Here is a 20,806-nt window from a genome sequence, read left to right as displayed (position 1 = left end):
CTAGCCAGTCGTCGAGGTAGGCCATCACCTGGACGTTTCGGATGCGGAGCTGTTGTACTACTGCGTCCGCTAGCTTTGTGAATATCCGAGGGGCCACGTTGAGTCCGAAGGGCATGGCCCGGAAGGCATAGCTTTTCCGTTGGAGTCGGAATCCTAGGTAGGAGGAAGCGTGATGGTTCATTGGTATGTGCCAGTATGCGTCCGCCAGGTCTATCGAGACCGTGAAAGACCCTCGAGGCAGGAGGGTTCTGATCTGTTGGAGAGTCAGCATCTTGAACTTGTCGTTCGATATGAATACGTTGAGGGGGGATAAGTCCAGAATGACTCTGAGTCTGTCTGAGTCTTTCTTGGGAACACAAAACAGTCTCCCTTGGAACCTTGTGGACTTCACCCTTCTTATCACCTTCTTGTTCAAGAGGTCTAGCACATATTCTTCCAAGAGGGGGGTTGAAGGTTGGAAGAATTGCTGGAAGGTTGGGGGTGGTTGCGCCCAGCTCCAGCCCAGACCTTTCTTGATGATGCTGTGTGCCCAGGAGTCGAAGGTCCAGCGATCCTGGAAGTGGCGGAGTCTTCCTCCCACCGGAAGCACTTCATTGCTTCTGTGGTCCCGAGGACTTGCTGCCTCGGCCGCTAGCTCCCTGTCCTCCTCTGCCTCTGGAGGGCCGGCGAGAGGAATCTCTGCCGGAACCCCTGCCTGAGCTTCTACCCTTGGGACGAAAGGTAGTGGAGTGCTGCTCGAAGGTGGGGTTGAAGGCCGGTGATGAGGGCAAAACCGGCAGTGGGACCAACTCAAAGGTCTGTGGCGGCTGAGCGACCACTTGGGGAGTAGCGGGTGCCGGAAACTGGCGTCTGTGCTGACGTTGCTGGGGTCTATGCTTCGACTGCTTCCTCTTAGGCTGAGGACCGTCATCCTGAGAGGGCTTTCTCTTCCTAGACATGCCCCATTTGTTGAGAAGGTTCCTGTTCTCAGATGCGGCCTTGTCTGTGATCTCTTTCACTAGATCAGACGGGAAGAGGTACTTGCCCCAGATGTTGGAGGCAATCAGTTTCCGGGGTTCGTGTCTGACAGTGGCACTGGAGAACACGAATTCTCTGCAGGCTCTACGAGCTCGCATGAAATGGTACAGATCCTTGACTAAGGTTGCCATGTGAGATTTGGCAAGGACCATGTAATGGTCAGGGACTCTGGTGTCACCAGCCATTACGTCCATCTGGACCTGGAGAGTGAGAGATGCTGCCAGCCTCTCCTTCGTTTCCTGTTCCCTACGAAGGAGGTGTTCGTTTAGCTTGGGGAGGTCCTCATTAAACTGACGTCCAGCAACGTCAGGATCTAGTTTGCCCACCACGAAGGTGTGTTGCACATCCTTCCAGTGTTTGGTGTCGGGCGGGGTGGCTGCGGAGAAAGGTCTGCATTCCTCCAATGCAGGGCAGGATTTCCCTTCCTCTACAGCCTTAAGGCAGGCAGCGAAGGCCTTTTCCGTGAAGGGTAGCATCACTTCATCGGGCGCAACGTAGGTGGGGTACTTCTTGCTCAGAGCCGGAAGTCCAGAGCAGGTAAAGCCTCTGCTCTTAAGCGCTTTGGCAAGCATAGCCTGGGCCTTCGAGAGATCGAACACTATTTTCTCCTTCGGTTCGGTCTTTTCCTTTGAGGATGGTTCTGAACGTAGACGGACGTAACAGTCCGGATACGCCTCAAAGCGGGGGAAGAACTCCACTTCTTCCAGGGGTATGGAACCGATCTTATCGCTGACGAAGATCTTGTCATCAGCGATGACCATATGCTCGGCGAACCGCCACGGATTGTCGCTCGAGCATGCGGGGAGGTCCTTGATGGAGATTTTGCGAGATTCCTTGGAACCTCCCATCGACCGAATGATCTTGTGAGTTTCTTGGAGCTTCTGCTCCATCACGGATTCAATGAGCCGAATCATATCCTGTGCCGTAGGTAGAGGAGTCGTGGTGGAGGACGTAGACGGGAGAGACACTTCCGTCGGTGTAGGAGTAGGAGGGGGGATGGAGGGAGGGGCATCCTCCTTATCGGACTCGGTATATACTACCCGGTCCTCTTCTTCATCATCCTCCCCTTCACCCTGGGCCATAAGGGTTTTCTCGGTGTCCTCCGAGATCTCTGACATGTGTTCATCATGTTCTGAATCCAGGTGACAATCACTCATGGACTGAGCCATGACAGTATCAGGTTCCACTGTGATCTGGACGACGGGGATCTGTTCAACTGGGACCACTGAGTCTGGTGAGGCCTTTGGGAACAGCAAAGACCTCATTTCTTCTGTGGCTAGGTATGGTCCAGTGGCGTTCTTTTGAAAGCCACGTACCCACTTGCGTAGGTTGTCCCGAGCAGTGTCCCGAATCTCCGCTGAGGGAGGGTCATAGAATGCTTTCTGTAGGCATTCTTGGCAGACCGAACAGGTGGTGGGGCCCCAGTACTTGAGATCCCCTCTCTTGTGAGCACAAGGGGCGTGTGTCCTACACGCCGTGTGTCCATAAAAGTGTGGCCGACGGACCGCGCAGAAGTCGTGGTCACACTTGACGTACTCCTCCTGTAAAAGAAAGAGACGATGAGTATTGTAGAGTCATAATATGGCTCGTATATAAAGTTAATTATTAACAAGTTAATATTAACATAAGTTAATTGTGATGCACAGAAGGGTGGGTGAAAGGAGACAGACGCATGCCTCGTGTAACCCGCCCGGCTGGTTGCCGTAGCATCAGACAGTCCCAGGTGGCCGTAGGCCTCCATGGAAGGTGTCTTGATAATGGGAATTCCATTTAGAATTACCATATAGACTAGGCTTGAAATCTTATCAAGAAAGTCTGGGGATCATGAGATCCTAGTAAGGTTCCGGCAACCAGACGTGCCAATTACACGTAGCGTGCTGGAAAGATGAAACACGCAAGAAGACAGAGTGAAAACTGAACAAAATGTACGATTCCGTACCAATTTGTCTGCGTTAACAAGCCGTCTAGGTGCGGTTTTTAGGAGCTATCGCTAGTAAAGATAGCTGAGAGAAGGGGTGCAAGGCATCTTGCCGCCTCCGGACTGGTCCGGCATACCCCCGGCACGCCGGAAGCCGCTCGAGCAGAGTTTCTGGCATTCAAGAATGATCATTCTATGGTCAAAAGAAGCCAGGGTGGCGGCAGCCGGTAGCGGCGGCCGCCGGCAAGGAGCGGCGGTTCCGGCAGCCGGAGGCAGTCGGAGGGTGACAGGGGTAAGGATAAAGGAGCATAGCCGGGGCCGGGGGCCGGCAGCTAGTGCCGGCACTCCGGGAGGGGTCGGCAGTGTGCCGAGGCTATGAGGGAATGGAGAGGCCACGGCGGTAAGCCGGCGGCCGGCGGCGATCCCCCGGTACTCGGGGGAAGGCGGCAAGGATAAGGAAGTCACCCGTAGTGGCGGTAAAGCCGGGGTAGAGGCGGCAAGGGACAAGCACCAAAGATGGAGGTGGGATGGCAAGGCTGTACTAGCCTAGTCAAGACACCTCTGGAAAAGGTACCACCATGATAGAGGTGAATCTATCATCCTAAGCAGGAGCCGCAATGGCCGGGGCTAAGGCAGTCCAAGAGAGGACAGGGTGTACCCAAAGAAGGGGTGGAGACTCTTCGTGTCGACCAAATGATAACTGACTCCATAGCACTATGGAGGGACTATGTATCAGAGCGGACAACACTGGGAGCACCACGGGGTCCAGCACTCCAGCCTAGGGTGGAGTGTAGGACAGGGGACATATGAAGCCTAACCTACTGGTAGGTTAGGCTAGGCAAGAGATAGGTTGGGGGGGGGAAAGGGTCTTCTTATAAGAAAGGATGGGTTATGTACCAGAGCGGCCACCTAGGAAGGGAGATGCTCACCCTAACCTATAGTAGGTGGACCAACTGAAAAACGGTGCACGCGTATATTTCAGCAAGGTACATAAACCAGCCCTCCCGACCTAACCTGGATTAGGGTCGTTAGACCCTAATCAAGGAAGGGAGAAGACGTATCGCAAGGAAAAGGTCCAGGACCGATTCAGCTTAAAGGAGGTGATCCTACCTTTAAGGTCCGCAACACTAAGGGAGGGGTCATTCCCTTAGGTGGGGAGGCGATACAGTACTCTGAGGAGTCTTGTCCTATCACATGTAATAGGATACAAGATTACCAGAGGGAAGCCCTAGGGCTAGGGATGAAGAGAGCATATAGGGGTCCTATCATAAGGTTAGGTTAGCAAGGCACTCAAGATAACCTACCCCCTATATGGTCCCTGAAGGCGAAAAACACTTGCATCACTGTCAATGGTATTGTAAAATAATGCCAAAATCTTCATAACTAACACTAGGATCACTGGAATATCATGCATTAACACTGGTATAGGCTCACTGGCCTAGGGGCTAAACAAAGCCTACTGGTATGGGGTCAGCGAAGACCCTAATTAATGCGTCAAAAACACGATATAAAGTTCCTAGCTATGAAGACTAAATAACTAATAGCGCTGATTAGTAATTTATATACCGGTAAGGCTGTTGCGGCTAACTAAATAAGGCATGCAAGCAACAGCAGCGTCATAAAATGGCGCTGACCGGTCTGGCAAAGCTCTGCCACAATTATGCAAATATCTCGAAAAGTAAGATTTACTTTAAGGCCAGAGCTTATTTAAACAATACTTTAACCTTTGTACTCAACTTTCCAGAAGAAGGCGAAGCTGACGGCTGAGACATAGCGAGGATGCAAGTAGATAAAGTCGCACAAAGGGAAAAATACGTCCAATCGAGCGAGCTACTAGCAAAGGAATGAGGACGGACGTGACGTTATCAAAAGCAATGGCGTCCGTCTGTTTACATCGCGAGTACCGATATCGCCACATCTAGATCGGCTGCAGCTCAGCTCCCAGCCACTCCCTGTCCGCCATATTGAAGCGTTAACTCTATATGGGGTGCAGATAGCTATGTGGCACGTCTATACATGCGTGTCCCCTGTTGTTACACGATGTCTTAAGGGGAAACCTTTAGGATACTCGCTCCAGAAGTTAGAATTCTGTGAAAACCTGTGGTTTAATTCTCTGGGAAAATCCTAGTAGTGATTACCCAAGGAAGCTACCAAAAAGGATCCTTCCATCAGGACGCCATGGCTTGAGCCCAAAAATATATATATATATATATTCAAATAAGCCATATATATTTTGATATATTAATGTCTGGATTCTCTTAACGACCTCGGGATCAGAGCCCCAGGCGAAATCTCACAAAGACAAGAGCTTGGCTCCGGCCGGGAATCGAACCCTGGTCGGCAAGCTTATATAGACAGTGACTAACCCATTCGGTCACTGTCTATATAAGCTTGCCGACCAGGGTTCGATTCCCGGCCGGAGCCAAGCTCTTGTCTTTGTGAGATTTCGCCTGGGGCTCTGATCCCGAGGTCGTTAAGAGAATCCAGACATTAATATATCAAAATATATATGGCTTATTTGAATATGAAAAACACGTAAAAATGTGCAAAATTTATCATATATATATATATATATATATATATATATATATATATATATATATATATATATATATATATATATATATCTAAATTCCGTTATTTTAATATATGTTGTACAACACAACAGCCATATTGGAAAGCAAGTTGAAACTTGTAGAATGATTTGATTTACCTAATGTTTTCATTTATCTAGATTTACGAAGTAAACAAATGAAAGAATCAAATTTACTCTATTCTCTTCTCACAAGGTTTGATGCTTCATGTTATTATTCATTGAGTAATATTGAATCACTGCATGATACTTCATTGTCATTGGGGAAAAACCGATAGCCTTGACTTGATCGATATTGCGAATGAGTTTGTAGCAAAGAATCAACATCGTCAGTATATTTTTGGTAAATTCACCAAGTAGGCCTATCGGTATATTATATTATATATATATATATATATATATATATATATATATATATATATATATATATATATATATATATATATATATATATATATATATATTTGGGCTCAAGCCATGGCGTCCTGATGGAAGGTTCCTTTTTGGTAGCTTCCTTGGGTAAATAACTACTAGATATTCCCAGAGAATATAACCACAGGTTATCACAGAATTCTAACTTCTGGAGCGAGTATCCTAAAGGTTTCCCTTTAAGACATCGTATAACAACAGGGGACGCATGTATTAACGCGCCACATAGCTATCTGCACCCCACATAGAGTTAACCTTCGATGTGGAGGAGCGGAGAATAGCTGGGGAGCTGTTCCACAGCTAATCTCGTCCGTGGCTACTTTTGGTACTCGAAACGTAAACAAACGGGCGCCATTGCTAAATGACGTCACGTCCGTCCTCATCCTTCGCATAGTAGCTTGCCTTACTAAGACGGATTTTCCCTGTGCTAATTTCATCGACTTGCATCTTCGCTATGTCTCTACCCTCGGCCTCGCCTTCTTCTGGAAAGTTGAGTACCAGGTTCCAGTATTGTTTAAATAAGCTCTGACCGTAAAGTAACTTTTACTTTTCAAGATATTTTATGTTTTTTGGCAGAGCTGTGCTGCTACCGGACCCGCCATTTTATGGCGTCGCTGTTACTTTTCATGCATTATTTAGCTAGCCTGAACAGCTTAATCCGGCCTTATTAACTAATTGATACTATTAGTTATTTAGTCTTCATAGCTAGGTACTTTATATATCGTGTTTTGACGCTTATTATCGGTCATCGCCTGACCCCATACTAGATCGCTAGCTTAGCCCTAGGCCACAGCGCCCATCATCAGTGTTCATGCATGATATATTACAGTGATCCTAGGTTAAGTTATGAAGATAGTGGCATTATTTTATGATACTGTTTACTGTGATGCAAGTGTTTTCGCCTTCAGGGACCATATAGGGGATAGGTTTGATAGTGTGCCTTTCTAACCTAACCTAAATGTAGGACCCCTATATGCTCCCTTCACCCCCTGCCTTAGGGCATTCCCTCTGTGTAGCCTTGCTCCCCCTACCATGTAAGGGGATCAAGTTCATACCAGAGTACCTATCGCTTCTCTGTCCTCCCTAAGGGAATGATCCCCCCTTAGGGTTGCGTCCGAGAATGAGGAATGGCCTGCCCTTCCTCAATTGCTGAGGTTAGGTTACCTGACCTTCCTTGCAATTGCGATACGTCTTCCAACCTTCCTAGCTTAGGGTGTAACATCCCTGCTCTAGGTTAGGCCTTGGGGGGAGCTAGTTCTGTGCCTTGCTTGAAATGGTACCCATGCACCGTTCTCAGCCAGGCTGCCTACCTTAGGCTAGGGAGCGTCCTCCCTTCCTTGGTGGCCGCTTTGGTACAGAGCCTCCCCTATGGAAGACCCTGCTTCTTCTCCCCTCCCCTCCTATCCCTTGTATGGCCTAGCCTATACTTAGGTTAGCCTATACCCATCTGTCCCCTGTCCTACAACTCCTCCTTAGGGTGGAGTGACAGGACTATCTTGAGTCCCTGTGTGCAGTCCGCTCTGGTACATATACCTTTCATAGTGTCCTATGGGGTTAGCCACTGGATGCGTTTTGTCCGCAGGGGTTCTCCCCCCTCTTGGGTGTTCCCTAGCCCTCCCTTGGGCTACTCTGGCTCCCGGCCGCCTGCGGCCCACTGCCATTGGGTGATAGGGCTAGCCCCTATCATGGGTACACCCATTCAGGTGGGATGCCTTGGGGTTCGTGTCCTTACCCCTACACCACTGTCGGCGATACCGCCCTCCCCCTTGGTGACACATCCTTGTTCCCCCCCTGGCCGACAGTCCTCCGTGTGCCGGAGGGCTACCGCCTCCCGTCGGTTTACAGCCGATGGCCTACCCTCATACCTCCTAGCTTCGGTCGTCCGTCCATCGGGCCGGCCCCCGGCGTGCCGGCGGTCCGGTTTTGCTATAGCTTATCCTTTGTCCCTGTCATCAAGCAGGCAGCCTTCGGCTGCCAGAGCCGCCGCCTCCCACCGGCGTGCCGCCGCTGTGCCGGCGGCCGCCATCCTGGCATTACTCCTGACTTCTCTATATGTCTTCCCTAATGCCAGAAACTCTGCTGGAGCGGCCTCCGGCGTGTCGCCGGTCTGCCGGGGCATTCCGGAGTCGCCAAGAGACTTGCACCCCTTCTCCTAGCTATCAACACCATGCTGATAGCCCTACTTTGCAACCAGATGGTTTGACTACATAAATAGATGGGTATTGTCTTACCGTTCTATCAGTAGCCGTGCTGTCTTCTTGCATATCACAATTTTCCAGCATGCTGTGTGTATCTTAGCCGGGCGGGTTACACGGAGTATGTGTGTATCTACTTCATTTCCCGCTCCACTCTATAACATCACAATGTTAATAATCACTTAAGATTAAGTTAAAAATTAACCTTTTAATATTTAACTTTAGAATATAAGTCATTAGTATGACTTCCTCATACTCATGTTCTCTTTCTCTTACAGGAGGAGTACGTGAAATGCGACCATGTCTTCTGTGGAGTGAAGCGCCCGCACTTCTACGGGCACACGGCGTGTAGGACCCACGCCCCTTGCGCCAACAAGAAAGGCGATCTGAAGTTTTGGGACCCGCAGAACTGTACAGTCTGCAAGGACCGCCTGGTCGAGGCGTTCAACAATCCTCCTTCAGCGGAGGTTAGGGACGCTTCTCGAGAGAAGCTACGCAAGTGGGTGCGTGGCTTCCAAAAGAACGCCACCGGACCATACCTTGCCACCGAAGACTTGAGGGCCTTGCTTTTCCCGAAGGCATCCCCAGACTCTGTGGTCCCCAAGGATCAGATCCCCACCGTCCAGATAACGGTGGAACCTGACGTAGTCATGGCTCAGTCCATGCACGAGTGCCGTTTGGATGCCGACAACGCGGAACGTATGTCGGAAGTGTCGGAGAACACGGAAAGGAACCTCATGGGCGAAGAACTGGACTATGAGGAAGACCAGGTGGAATACCCTGAGTCGGAGCAGGAGGTCGCTCCACCTTCCACCCCCACACCGACTCCTACACTGATGGATGCTTCACTCCCGTCTACATCCGCTACCCCGGATCCCACCCCATCCAACACCCAGGAGATGTTTCGAATGCTCGAGGCTCTCATGGATAAGAAGCTCCGTGAGACACACAAGTTCTTCAAGTCCAACATGGGAAGTTCGAAGCAGCCGAAAAGGATTTCGGTTAAGGACCTCCCTGCATGCTCAGATACCAACCCCTGGAGGTATGCCGAGCACATGCCAATTACAACGGGCAAGATCTTCATCAGCGAAAAGATCGGCTCGATTGTACTGGAAGAAGTGGAATTCTTCCCGAACTTTGAGGCTTATCCGGACTGTTACGTCCGACTTCGATCTGAACCTGCCTCTAAAGAAGAGACCGAACCAAAGGAGGTGATTGTGTTCGATCTCGCGAAGGCCCAAGCTATGCTGGCCAATTCAGTAAAAAGTAGGGGCTTTACCTGCTCGAAACTTCCGGCGCTTAGCAAGAAGCACCCTACCTACGTCGCACCAGACGATGCGACCCTCCCCTTCTTGGAAAAGGCCTTCACTGCGGTACATAAAGCAGTGGAAGAAGGAAAACATTGCCCTGCACTGGAGGAGTGCAGACCCTTCTCCCTGACTACTCCCCCCGATGTTAGACACTGGAAAGATGTCCAGCATACATTCGTGGTAGGAAAACTAGAACCTGACGTCGCTGGCCGTCAGTTTAACGAAGACCTCCCGAAACTTAATGACCATCTCCTTCGTCGGGAACATGACACGAAGGAAAGGCTCGCCGCATCCATGTCCCTCCAGGTACAGCTCGACGTCATGGCCGGTAACACTAGGGTCCCTGACTACTACATGGTTCTCGCCAAAACACATTTGGCGACCGTAGTAAAAGATCTGTACAGCTTCACGAAGGCTCGTAGAGCCTGTCGTGAATTCGTGTTCTCCAGTGCCACAGTGAGACACGAACCCCGGAGGCTGATTTCCTCCAACATCTGGGGTAAGCACCTCTTTCCCTCCTCCCTTGTGAAAGAGATCACCGACAAGGCCGCCACGGAGAACAGGAACCTTCTCCATAAGTGGGGCATGTCAAAGAAAAGAAAATCCTCTCAGGACGACGGCCCTCAACCTAAGAGGAAACCCACTAAGCCAAAACCTCAGCAACGTCAACAGAGACGGCAGTTTCCGGGATCCGCTACTCCCCAAGTGGCAGCTCAGCCACAGCAGACCTTTCAGCTGGTCACCCAACCGGTCTTGTCACAGTCGCCGGTTTTCACCCCTGCTTTCGAGCAACAGTCAACTACCTTTCGTCCCAAAGGTAGAGGCTCAAACAGAGGTGCAGGCAGAGACGCATCTCGCCGTCCCTCCAGAGGCAGAGGAGGAAGGGGAGCTAGCGGCCGAGGCAGTAAACCCTCGGGAAACCAGAAGCAATGAAGTGCTTCCGGTGGGAGGAAGACTCCGCCAATTCCAGGATCGTTGGACCTTCGATCCCTGGGCACACAGCATCGTCAAGAGGGGTCTAGGCTGGAGCTGGACTCAACCACCCCCAACCTTCCAGCAGTTCTTCCAACAATCAACCCCCCTTCTGGAAGAATATGTTCTAGATCTCTTGAACAAGAAGGTGATAAGGAGGGTAAAGTCAACCAGGTTCCAAGGGAGACTGTTTTGCGTCCCCAAGAAGGACTCCAACAAAGTCATTCTAGACTTATCCCCCCTCAACAAGTTCATAGCAAACAACAAGTTCAAGATGCTGACTCTTCAACAGATAAGGACCCTTCTGCCTCAAGGTTCCTACACGGTCTCCATAGACCTGGCGAATGCCTACTGGCACGTTCCAATGAACCACCACGCTTCCTCCTACCTAGGATTTTGACTCCAAAGGAAAAGCTACGCTTTCAGGGCCATGCCCTTCGGCCTCAATGTGGCCTCACGGATCTTCACAAAGCTGGCAGACGCCATCGTTCAACAGCTTCGCCTCCGCGGCGTCCAGGTGATGGCCTACCTCGACGACTGGCTGGTCTGGGCTCCATCGCCCGAAGATTGTCTAAGATCCTGCAACAAAGTTACCCAGTTCCTAGAACACCTGGGATTCAAGATAAACAGAAAGAAATCTCGTCTCTCTCCAGCTCAGAAGTTCCAATGGTTAGGAATCCAGTGGAATCTTCAGTCACACCGCCTTTCCATCCCCCAGAAGAAAAGGAAGGAAATAGCAGGGTCTGTCAAAAGACTGCTGAAATCCAAACGGATCTCAAGACGTCAGCAGGAACGAGTTCTAGGCTCTCTACAGTTCGCCTCAGTGACAAACCCAGTGCTACGTGCACAGCTAAAGGATGCCGCGGGAGTCTGGAGACGTTCCGCATCCATCGCTCGAAGAGATCTCAAGAGACGGCTCCCAAACAGACTTCGGTTACTCCTAAAGCCGTGGTCGGAAGCAAAGGCCCTGAAAAGGTCCATCCCTCTTCAACATCAACCTCCATCACTCAACATCCACACGGACGCTTCGCTGGAGGGTTGGGGAGGTCACTCCCACCAAAAACAGGCTCAAGGAACATGGTCTCCCCTATTCAAGACGTTTCACATCAACATCTTGGAGGCCATGGCGGTCCTTCTAACTCTGAAAAAACTTTCCCCGCCTCCCTCGATCCATATTCGTCTAACCCTGGACAACTCGGTGGTAGTTCGATGTCTCAATCGCCAAGGCTCAAGATCGCCCCAGATAAATCAGGTGCTTCTCCCAATCTTCCGTCTGGCAGAGAAGAAAAAATGGCACCTGTCTGCAGTTCATCTACAAGGATTCCGCAACGTGACGGCGGATGCTCTATCTCGAACAAACCCGATAGAGTCGGAATGGTCTCTAGACGCAAGATCCTTCTCCTTCATCTCTCACCAAGTCTCAGAACTTCAGATCGATCTCTTCGCAATGAGCGACAACAATCAACTTCCTCGATATGTGGCCCCGTACGAGGACCCCAAGGCAGAAGCAGTGGACGCCATGTCACTGGATTGGAACAGATGGTCCAGGATCTACCTGTTCCCTCCCACCAACCTTCTGCTAAAAGTCCTCTCCAAACTGAGAACCTTCAAAGGAACAGCGGCCCTAGTGGCTCCCAAGTGGCCCCGGAGCAACTGGTACCTCCTAGTCCTGGAGCTACAACCCACGCTGATCCCTCTCCCGGGCCCAGTTCTCTCCCAGCAAGTACATAAGTCGACTGTCTTCGCTTCATCATCGAAAGTCAGGGACCTTCATCTCATGATTTTCTCTCCCTAGCCGTGAAGAAAAGGTTTGGGATCTCGAAGAAAAGTCTAGACTTCCTCGAGGAATACAAGACCGAATCCACACGACGGCAATACGAATCATCCTGGAGAAAATGGGTCTCATTCGTCAAGGCGAAAAATCCTACGGAAATCACCATCGATTTTTGAATGTCCTTCTTCATTCACCTTCATGGACAGGGCTTAGCAGCCAACACGATTTCTACTTGCAAATCGGCCTTGACTAGACCACTACTGTACGCCTTCCAGACTGATCTGTTCAGCGACATCTTCAATAAACTGCCGAAGGCATGCACTCGTCTACGCCCAGCACCCCCACCAAAACCTATCTCCTGGTCCCTGGACAAGGTGCTCCATTTTGCCTCCAACTTGGACAACGATTCGTGCCCTCTCAAGGATCTGACTCAAAAGGTTATATTTCTTTTTGCTCTTGCCTCAGGAGCCCGAGTCAGCGAAATAGTGGCATTATCAAGGGACGAGGGTCACATTCTGTTTACAGACTCAGGAGACCTTACCCTCTTCCCGGATCCGACGTTTCTCGCTAAAAATGAACTACCCACCAAAAGATGGGGCCCTTGGAGAATCTGCCCCCTGAAAGAAGATGCCTCTCTATGTCCAGTAGAGAGCCTCAAGGTCTATCTTCGTAGAACTTCTGACTTTGGTGGAGGCCAACTCTTCAAAGGAGAAACATCGGGTAGCGACCTGTCACTGAAACAACTAAGAGCGAAAATCACCTACTTCATTCGCAGAGCGGATCCTGACAGTACACCCGCAGGTCATGATCCTAGAAAAGTCGCATCGTCTCTGAATTTCTTTCAGAGCATGAATTTTGAAAGCCTCAAGAGTTTCACAGACTGGAAATCCTCGCGTGTTTTCTTCAAGCATTATGCGAAACAAGTGCATGAAGTCAAACATTTTGTGGTAGCCGCAGGTAGTGTTATGAAACCTGCACCTAACTCTGCATAGAACAGTAAGTTACTTGGGACTCTAACTCCTCGGGTGCCTATGTTGACCCTCGTGTGATACGTAGTGAATTCAGAGACACTTAGTGTTTTTTATAGACTGTTCTTTCCCAAGGTGAAATGTCATAGTCGTCACATGAGTGCCGCATGCCTAGACCATGATGTGTTTTTCCTTATTAAAGACTGATGTTCCTCTGGAACCTGTGCCTTCTAATAATTTGAAATTTTCTTTCAGATTCAAGAGCGAAGTCTTTCATTACTATGTACATTATAATTTATTGTAAATTACTTTTACATCCCTTATTGCATTTATTTACCATATTCTGCAATTGTGAAATAAAATTTCTATTTTATTACTTGTGCGTCTCAATCCGCTCCTACTTATACTATGAAATACATGGTTGTCATAGTTTTATTATCCCCTCCCCTTTTTTCTTTATAAAAATGATGAAGATAATTGGTTCAATCCATATTATATACTCACCTATGCTAAGAAATATTCCTAACTGAATACTTACTTACGCTATACCTTCGAGACCAGACCGTTCTCTTTTCACAATATACAGTGCCTAACCACCACTTGTCTGTCATTGAGAATGTTCCTATATGAATATCAACCATTCTGTCTTGTCTCCGAGTTCTTCACATTCTCCCCGCAAGGTGGGTAGCCCTTCAAGAACCACTTTGATCCTCAGCATGGTCCGTTGGGACTTCTCTGCCAAGGGGGGCAGGAAGTTTCAGCCCCACGGAACCTCTATCAAGATTACCATGCTTACTCTATTCAAAGCCCTCGGCACTTACACTACAAGGGGAAAATCTACCACGATACATTGATTCTCTGGTATCCTTCCATCAGGACGCCATGGCTTGAGCCCAAAAAATGGATTTTGAGCGAAGCGAAAAATCTATTTTTGGGTGAGATAGCCATGGCGTCCTGATGGACCCTCCCTGCTACTTCGTCCAGCCTTTCAGGTCCCACCCTGTCCTGCTGTATCATGGTGATCGGCAAGCAACTGGCTTCAGGATGAGGACGGACGTGACGTCATTTAGCAATGGCGCCCGTTTGTTTACGTTTCGAGTACCAAAAGTAGCCACGGACGAGATTAGCTGTGGAACGGCTCCCCAGCTATTCTCCGCTCCTCCACATCGAAGGTTAACTCTATGTGGGGTGCAGATAGCTATGTGGCGCGTTAATACATGCGTCCCCTGTTGTTATACGATGTCTTAAAGGGAAACCTTTAGGATACTCGCTCCAGAAGTTAGAATTCTGTTATAACCTGTGGTTAAATTCTCTGGGAATATCTAGTAGTTATTTACCCAAGGAAGCTACCAAAAAGGAACCTTCCATCAGGACGCCATGGCTATCTCACCCAAAAATAGATTTTTCGCTTCGCTCAAAATCCGTTATATATATATATATATATATATATATATATATATATATATATATATATATATATATATACTGTATGTATATATATATATATATATATATATATATATATATATATATATATATATATATAGGCCTATTGATATTTTATGATTGTTATTGTGTAAAAATTGGAATTGGTCACATAAAAGTCTTCTAAAAATATGATTTTGTTTTTGATACAATATGCTGTCAGATGCCAGGAAATCGCATCTGAGGGTGTTTTCTCATAATAAAATTTTTTCTGGGGAGACTCCCAGTCACCCCCACCCCTCCCTCCTATGCCTTCGTGCCTACGGCTCCGCCTTCAGTGTCATTTCCAACTTTAGCCCCCCCCCCAACAGGAAAACGCTCCTAAGTCCTACGCCCCTGCATTAAACATACAGAGAAAAGTGCCAAACTAGGCAGCACTCCTCCATTTCTTATAACGAATTCCACCTTTGCTAGTAATTAAAGTATCAATCATTAACCGAAAATTCTACCCAAAAAAGTTCCAACCAGCATGAATGTGTGCACTCACTGACAGCTGAAATCTAAAGCCGGCTATACACGCAGAGGACTGGAGCGACACCCCAATCCTGAGAAATCTAATACACGCTACGGACTAGCCTCAGCCTGCTTAGTTCAAGAGGATTGGGCACCCAGGATAGGATCACGTGGTTACATTTTTGGTACTTGTTACTAAACTTGGTACAGTACATCTAATTTTGAAAATGCCAGTTTTCGGTACTTTTTAGTTTCGTTAATTTTTATATAATATAATTTGAAGACCTTTCTGGAGATTATTTCATGCTGAAGCACTACTGCACTTTTAATTAGGTGTAAGCCTACTTGTTTTCGCACCAATTTATACAAATTTTAAAACAATTGTTTATATGGGCGGAGAGAAAATGTGAGAGAGATATACATACAGTATGTTAATAGAATTATCAGTAGCTATTTATCCTCTATCCATATTTTACACCTTCGTATTTTCCTATGAAAATAATTCATAAAAATGTTATTTTTATAATAAAATAAATTTTTGAATATACTTACCCGGTGATTATATAAGCTGCAACTCTGTTGCTCGACAGAAAACTCTACGTTAAAAATCCGCCAGCGATCGCTATGCAGGTAGGGGGTGTACTTCAACAGCGCCATCTGTCGTGCAGGTACTCAGTACTCAATGTAAACAAAGAACTCAATTTTCTCCTCGGTCCACTGTGTCTCTATTGGGGAGGAAGGGAGGGTCCTTTAATATATAATCACCGGGTAAGTATATTCAAAAATTTATTTTATTATAAAAATAACATTTTTCAATATTTAACTTAGCCGGTGATTATATAAGCTGATTCACACCCAGGGGGGTGGGTAGAGACCAGCAATAAATGTTTACATTATTATGAGCTAAGGATTTTTTATTTCATTTTAGCAGTTATCAAAATAACAAAGTTAAAATAAATAAGTACCTGGTAAGGAAGTCGACTTGAACAATTACTCTGCCTTTTTAAGTACGTCTTCCTTACGGAGCCTCACGATCCTCTTAGGATGCTGAGCGACCCCTAGGAGCTGAAGTATCAAGGGTTGCAACCCATACAACAGGACCTCATCAAAACCTCTAATCTAGGCGCTTCTCAAGAAATGACTTTGACCACCCGCCAAATCAAGTAGGATGCGAAAGGCTTCTTAGCCTTCCGGACAACCCAAAAACAACAATAAAACATTTCAAGAGAAAGATTAAAAAGGTTATGGAATTAGGGAATTGTAGTGGTTGACCCCTCACCCACTACTGCACTCGTTGCTACGAATGGTCCCAGAGTGTAGCAGTTCTCGTAAAGAGACTGGACATTCTTAAGATAAAAAGACGCGAACACTGACTTGCTTTTCCAATAGGTTGCGTCGATTATACTTCGCAGAGATCTATTTTGTTTAAAGGCCACGGAAGTTGCGACAGCTCTAACTTCGTGTGTCCTTACCTTAAGCAAAGCTTGGTCTTCCTCATTCAGATGGGAATGAGCTTCTCGTATTAACAGTCTGATAAAATAGGATAAAGCATTCTTTGACATAGGCAAAGATGGTTTCTTAACTGAACACCATAAAGCTTCAGACGGGCCTCGTAAAGGTTTAGTTCGTTTTAAATAGAACTTAAGAGCTCTTACAGGGCATAAGACTCTTTCTAGTTCATTTCCAACCATACGATAAGTTTGGAATATCGAACGATTTTGGCCAAGGTCGAGAAGGCAGCTCGTTTTTGGCTAGAAAACCAAGTTGTAGAGAACATGTAGCCGTTTCAGATGAGAATCCGATGTTCTTGCTGAAGGCATGAATCTCACTGACTCTTTTAGCTGTGGCTAAGCATACCAGGAAAAGTCTTAAAGGTGAGATCTTTCAGGGAGGCTGATTGTAGCGGTTCGAACCTGTCTGACATAAGGAACCTTAGTACCACGTCTAAATTCCAACCAGGTGTAACCAAACGACGCTCCTTCGTGGTCTCAAAAGACTTAAGGAGGTCCTGTAGATCTTTATTGTTGGAAAGATCTAAGCCTCTGTGACGGAAGACTGATGCCAACATGCTTCTGTAACCCTTGATAGTGGGAGCTGAAAGAGATCGTTCTTTCCTCAGATATAAGAGGAAGTCAGCTATTTGAGTTACAGAGGTACTGGTCGAGGATACGGATACTGACTTGCACCAGTTTCGGAAGATTTCCCACTTCGATTGGTAGACTCTAAGGGTGGATGTTCTCCTTGCTCTAGCAATCGCTCTGGCTGCCTCCTTCGAAAAGCCTCTAGTCTCGAGAGTCTTTCGATAGTCTGAAGGCAGTCAGTCGAAGAGCGTGGAGGCCTTGGTGTACCTTCTTTACGTGTGGCTGACGTAGAAGGTCCACCCTTAGGGGAAGTGTTCTGGGAACGTCTACTAGCCATCGAAGTACCTCGGTGAACCATTCTCTCGCGGGCCAGAGGGAAGCAACTAGCGTCAACCTTGTCCCTTCGTGAGAGGCGAACTTCTGCAGTACCTTGTTGACAATCTTGAACGGAGGGAATGCATATAGATCTAGATGTGACCAATCTAGGAGAAAGGCATCTATATGAACTGCTGCTGGGTCCGGGATTGGTGAGCAAAATATTGGGAGCCTCTTGGTCATCGAGGTTGCGAAGAGATCTATGGTTGGCTGGCCCCAGGTGGCCCAAAGTCTCTTGCATACATCCTTGTGGAGGGTCCATTCTGTTGGAATTATTTGTCCCTTCCGACTGAGACAATCTGCCATGACATTCAAGTTGCCTTGGATGAACCTCGTTACTAGTGATATGTCTAGACCTTTTGACCAGGTGAGGAGGTCCCTTGCGATCTCGTACAACGTCAGAGAGTAGGTCCCTCCTTGCTTGGAGATGTACGCCAAAGCCGTGGTGTTGTCCGAGTTCACCTCCACCACTTTGCCTTGAAGGAGAGACCTGAAGCTTTTCCAGGCCAGACGTACTGCCAGTAGCTCCTTGCAGTTGAAATGCATTGTCCTTTGACTCGAGTTCCATATTCCCGAGCATTCCCGACCGTCTAATGTCGCACCCCAGCCTATGTCCGATGCGTCCGAGAAGAGGACGTGGTTGGGAGTCTGAACAGTCAGGGGAAGACCCTCTCTTAGGTTGATATTGTCCTTTCACCAAGTCTGACAAGACTTTATCTTTTCGGAAACCGGGATCGAGACCGCTTCTAGCGTCTTGTCCTTTTTCCAGTGAAAAGCTAGATGGTATAGAAGAGGATGGAGGTGTAGTCTTCCTAGTGACACAATTGATCCACGGATGACAGCGTCCCTACCAGACTCATCCACAGCCTGACTGAGCAGCGTTCCTTCTTCAGCATCTTCTGGATGGATAGCAGGGCTGGGGGCTGATCGTCTTGTTGTTCAGCAGCGTCCTCATCAGAGGGTTCCTCATCCGAAACTGATGAGGAAACGGCAACGGAGTGGGCAACGTCTGGCTCGCTGAATCCGGTCGCACTGGTGGATGCGTGACGGAGCCGGACGCAATATCATGGAACTGCTGCACAGTCTGTGAACTGTCAACAACCATGGGTGCGCGAGGAAGCACAGCATCAACCCGAAACTGTCTAGACCATCTGGGTTGTGCAGTCAACACCCTACCGGGTTGCTGAGGTTGACGCACTGCGTCACAACAAGTCACCTCTGCTGGTTGTTGAACGTCCTGAACGTCAACAACCACCTCCGAGCGTCGCTTAACGTCAACATGCGGCTGGCAACCCACACTGGGTCGCATCGGTGGAGGAACCACCTCAACTGGCAGACGCGAGTAGGTTACCTCAGCGTCAACAGGGCGCACAACCGACCGGTTGGAAGGTTGTTGGCCAGAAGGTTCTTCTCCGCATTAAAGTCCTCTATCAAGGACGCAAGCTTGGACTGCATGTCTTGCAGCAAAGCCCATTTAGGGTCTACGGGAGCAGGTGTGGCAACAGACGGGGTTAGCGACTGAGGCGGAACCGTTTACCATCCCTCTGAGAAGTTGACCTGTAAACAACTTGGAGCGTCTCCTGGCTAGGCGCCAGGGAGAGTCTACCAGAATTGAGAAGTCTATCTGGGCAGAGGCATGAACTCCCAAGCAGAGAACTTCTCTCGTGTCATATCAGACTCTCGCTCTATAAACCAGTTTAAAAGAAGGGAAAGCAAAGGCTGTATCCCCCAAACTCCTCCTGGTGAAAAACCAGTCGCCTAGCCAACGTAACGCTCTCTAGGAGAGCGAGAGAGCACTAGCTTAAAAAACAACGGCTTCGAAGTAGCTAGGCCTAGTGTAAGCTCTGACGTTTAGGCGAACGAGGAGCAGCAGTTACAAGATCCGGACGAAGATCCTTAAAAAAAAATCATCATGATTTAATTAAAGTCCATATGAGGCTAAGCAGCTTAAGGCTCCTCTCCATCTGACAGAGTCCTCAAGGGAATATCAGTAGGAGGGAGAACAGCAACTTCCTCATCTACAGGAACCTTGTCCGATAAAAGCTGAGTCTCTCACTGGTGCATTAGTAGCGGACCAGAACGCAACGTCATGTAACTGCTTGACAGTCTGTGAACTGTCAACAACTGAACTGTCAACCACAACAGGTGCGTGAGGACGTACAGCGTCCACTCAAGACTGCTTTGACTGCCTAGACTGAGCAGTCAAAACAACTCTAGAATGCGGAGGTTGACGCACAGCGTCAAAACAAGTCAACTCCGATTGTTAGTGAACGTCTAGAACGTCAACAGGAGCATCAGCCAGTGGCCTAACGTCCAAATGCGGCTGAAAAACCACACGAGACCGCATCGAGTGTGGTTCTAAACAACCTGACTGACGTGACTAAGCTACGCCAACGTCAACAGTAAGCACAAAGGAACGTTAGGTTGGCTGAAAGCCAGGATATCGATGAGATAAACGGCTAGACTCAACGGACTAATCGGCAGAATAGTCTTCCATAAGGGAGGCAAGCATATACTGCATGTTTGCCATACAACCCCTTAAGGATCAACGGAAATGGTTGTGGTAATAGACGAGGGTAACGTCTGTGACCGCAACACTTTGCCTACAAAAAAAGACTTTCGGAGTCTGTGTTACGCTTTTGTTAGGCGGCGAGCAGTTATCCGATGACTGCATAGGGTCAGAGCTGTCCTAATGGCTGTAACCAGGACGCTGGACCTGTCCTGAAAGGACTGACTTTCGCTTAAGGGCTTCGAAACCTTGTGACAGGTTTCTTATGCGAAAAGCCTACAGATGGCGAGGAGAAACAACGTCTCTCTCGTCTTATGGTAGGGGAGATCTTGGTAAGAAACACCCGATACCATAGAGGGAAAACGTCTGTTCGTTGGTCAAGGCCTCTCGAACCCATAAGTCTTTTGACATTACTTCTCCCCTGGGCTTGGGAGCTTGCAAGAGGTCCCGGACTAGGTGAACGACAGGCACGAACAGACGAACCCTCGGACGCAACACTGTAACACTTTGCGCCTCGGACGCAACACTGTAACACTTTGCGCATATCACTTTATCACTTCGATTTTCTGTTTTGCACTTATTTCTACCTGAAACACGCAATTCTACCCTTCATTAAAAGGTAGTAATTGCGAAATTAGTCGTATAATGCAAGCTCATAATACCAGCAAAAAACAGAAAACATATTTTAAGATAAAAAGAAAAATCAGTGGCTGGGAAAGAGACTAAA

This window comes from Palaemon carinicauda, chromosome 8 (genome assembly GCF_036898095.1).
Source record: "Palaemon carinicauda isolate YSFRI2023 chromosome 8, ASM3689809v2, whole genome shotgun sequence".
NCBI classification, from domain to species: Eukaryota; Metazoa; Arthropoda; class Malacostraca; order Decapoda; family Palaemonidae; genus Palaemon; species Palaemon carinicauda.
Note: the sequence above shows the minus strand (reverse complement) of the source record.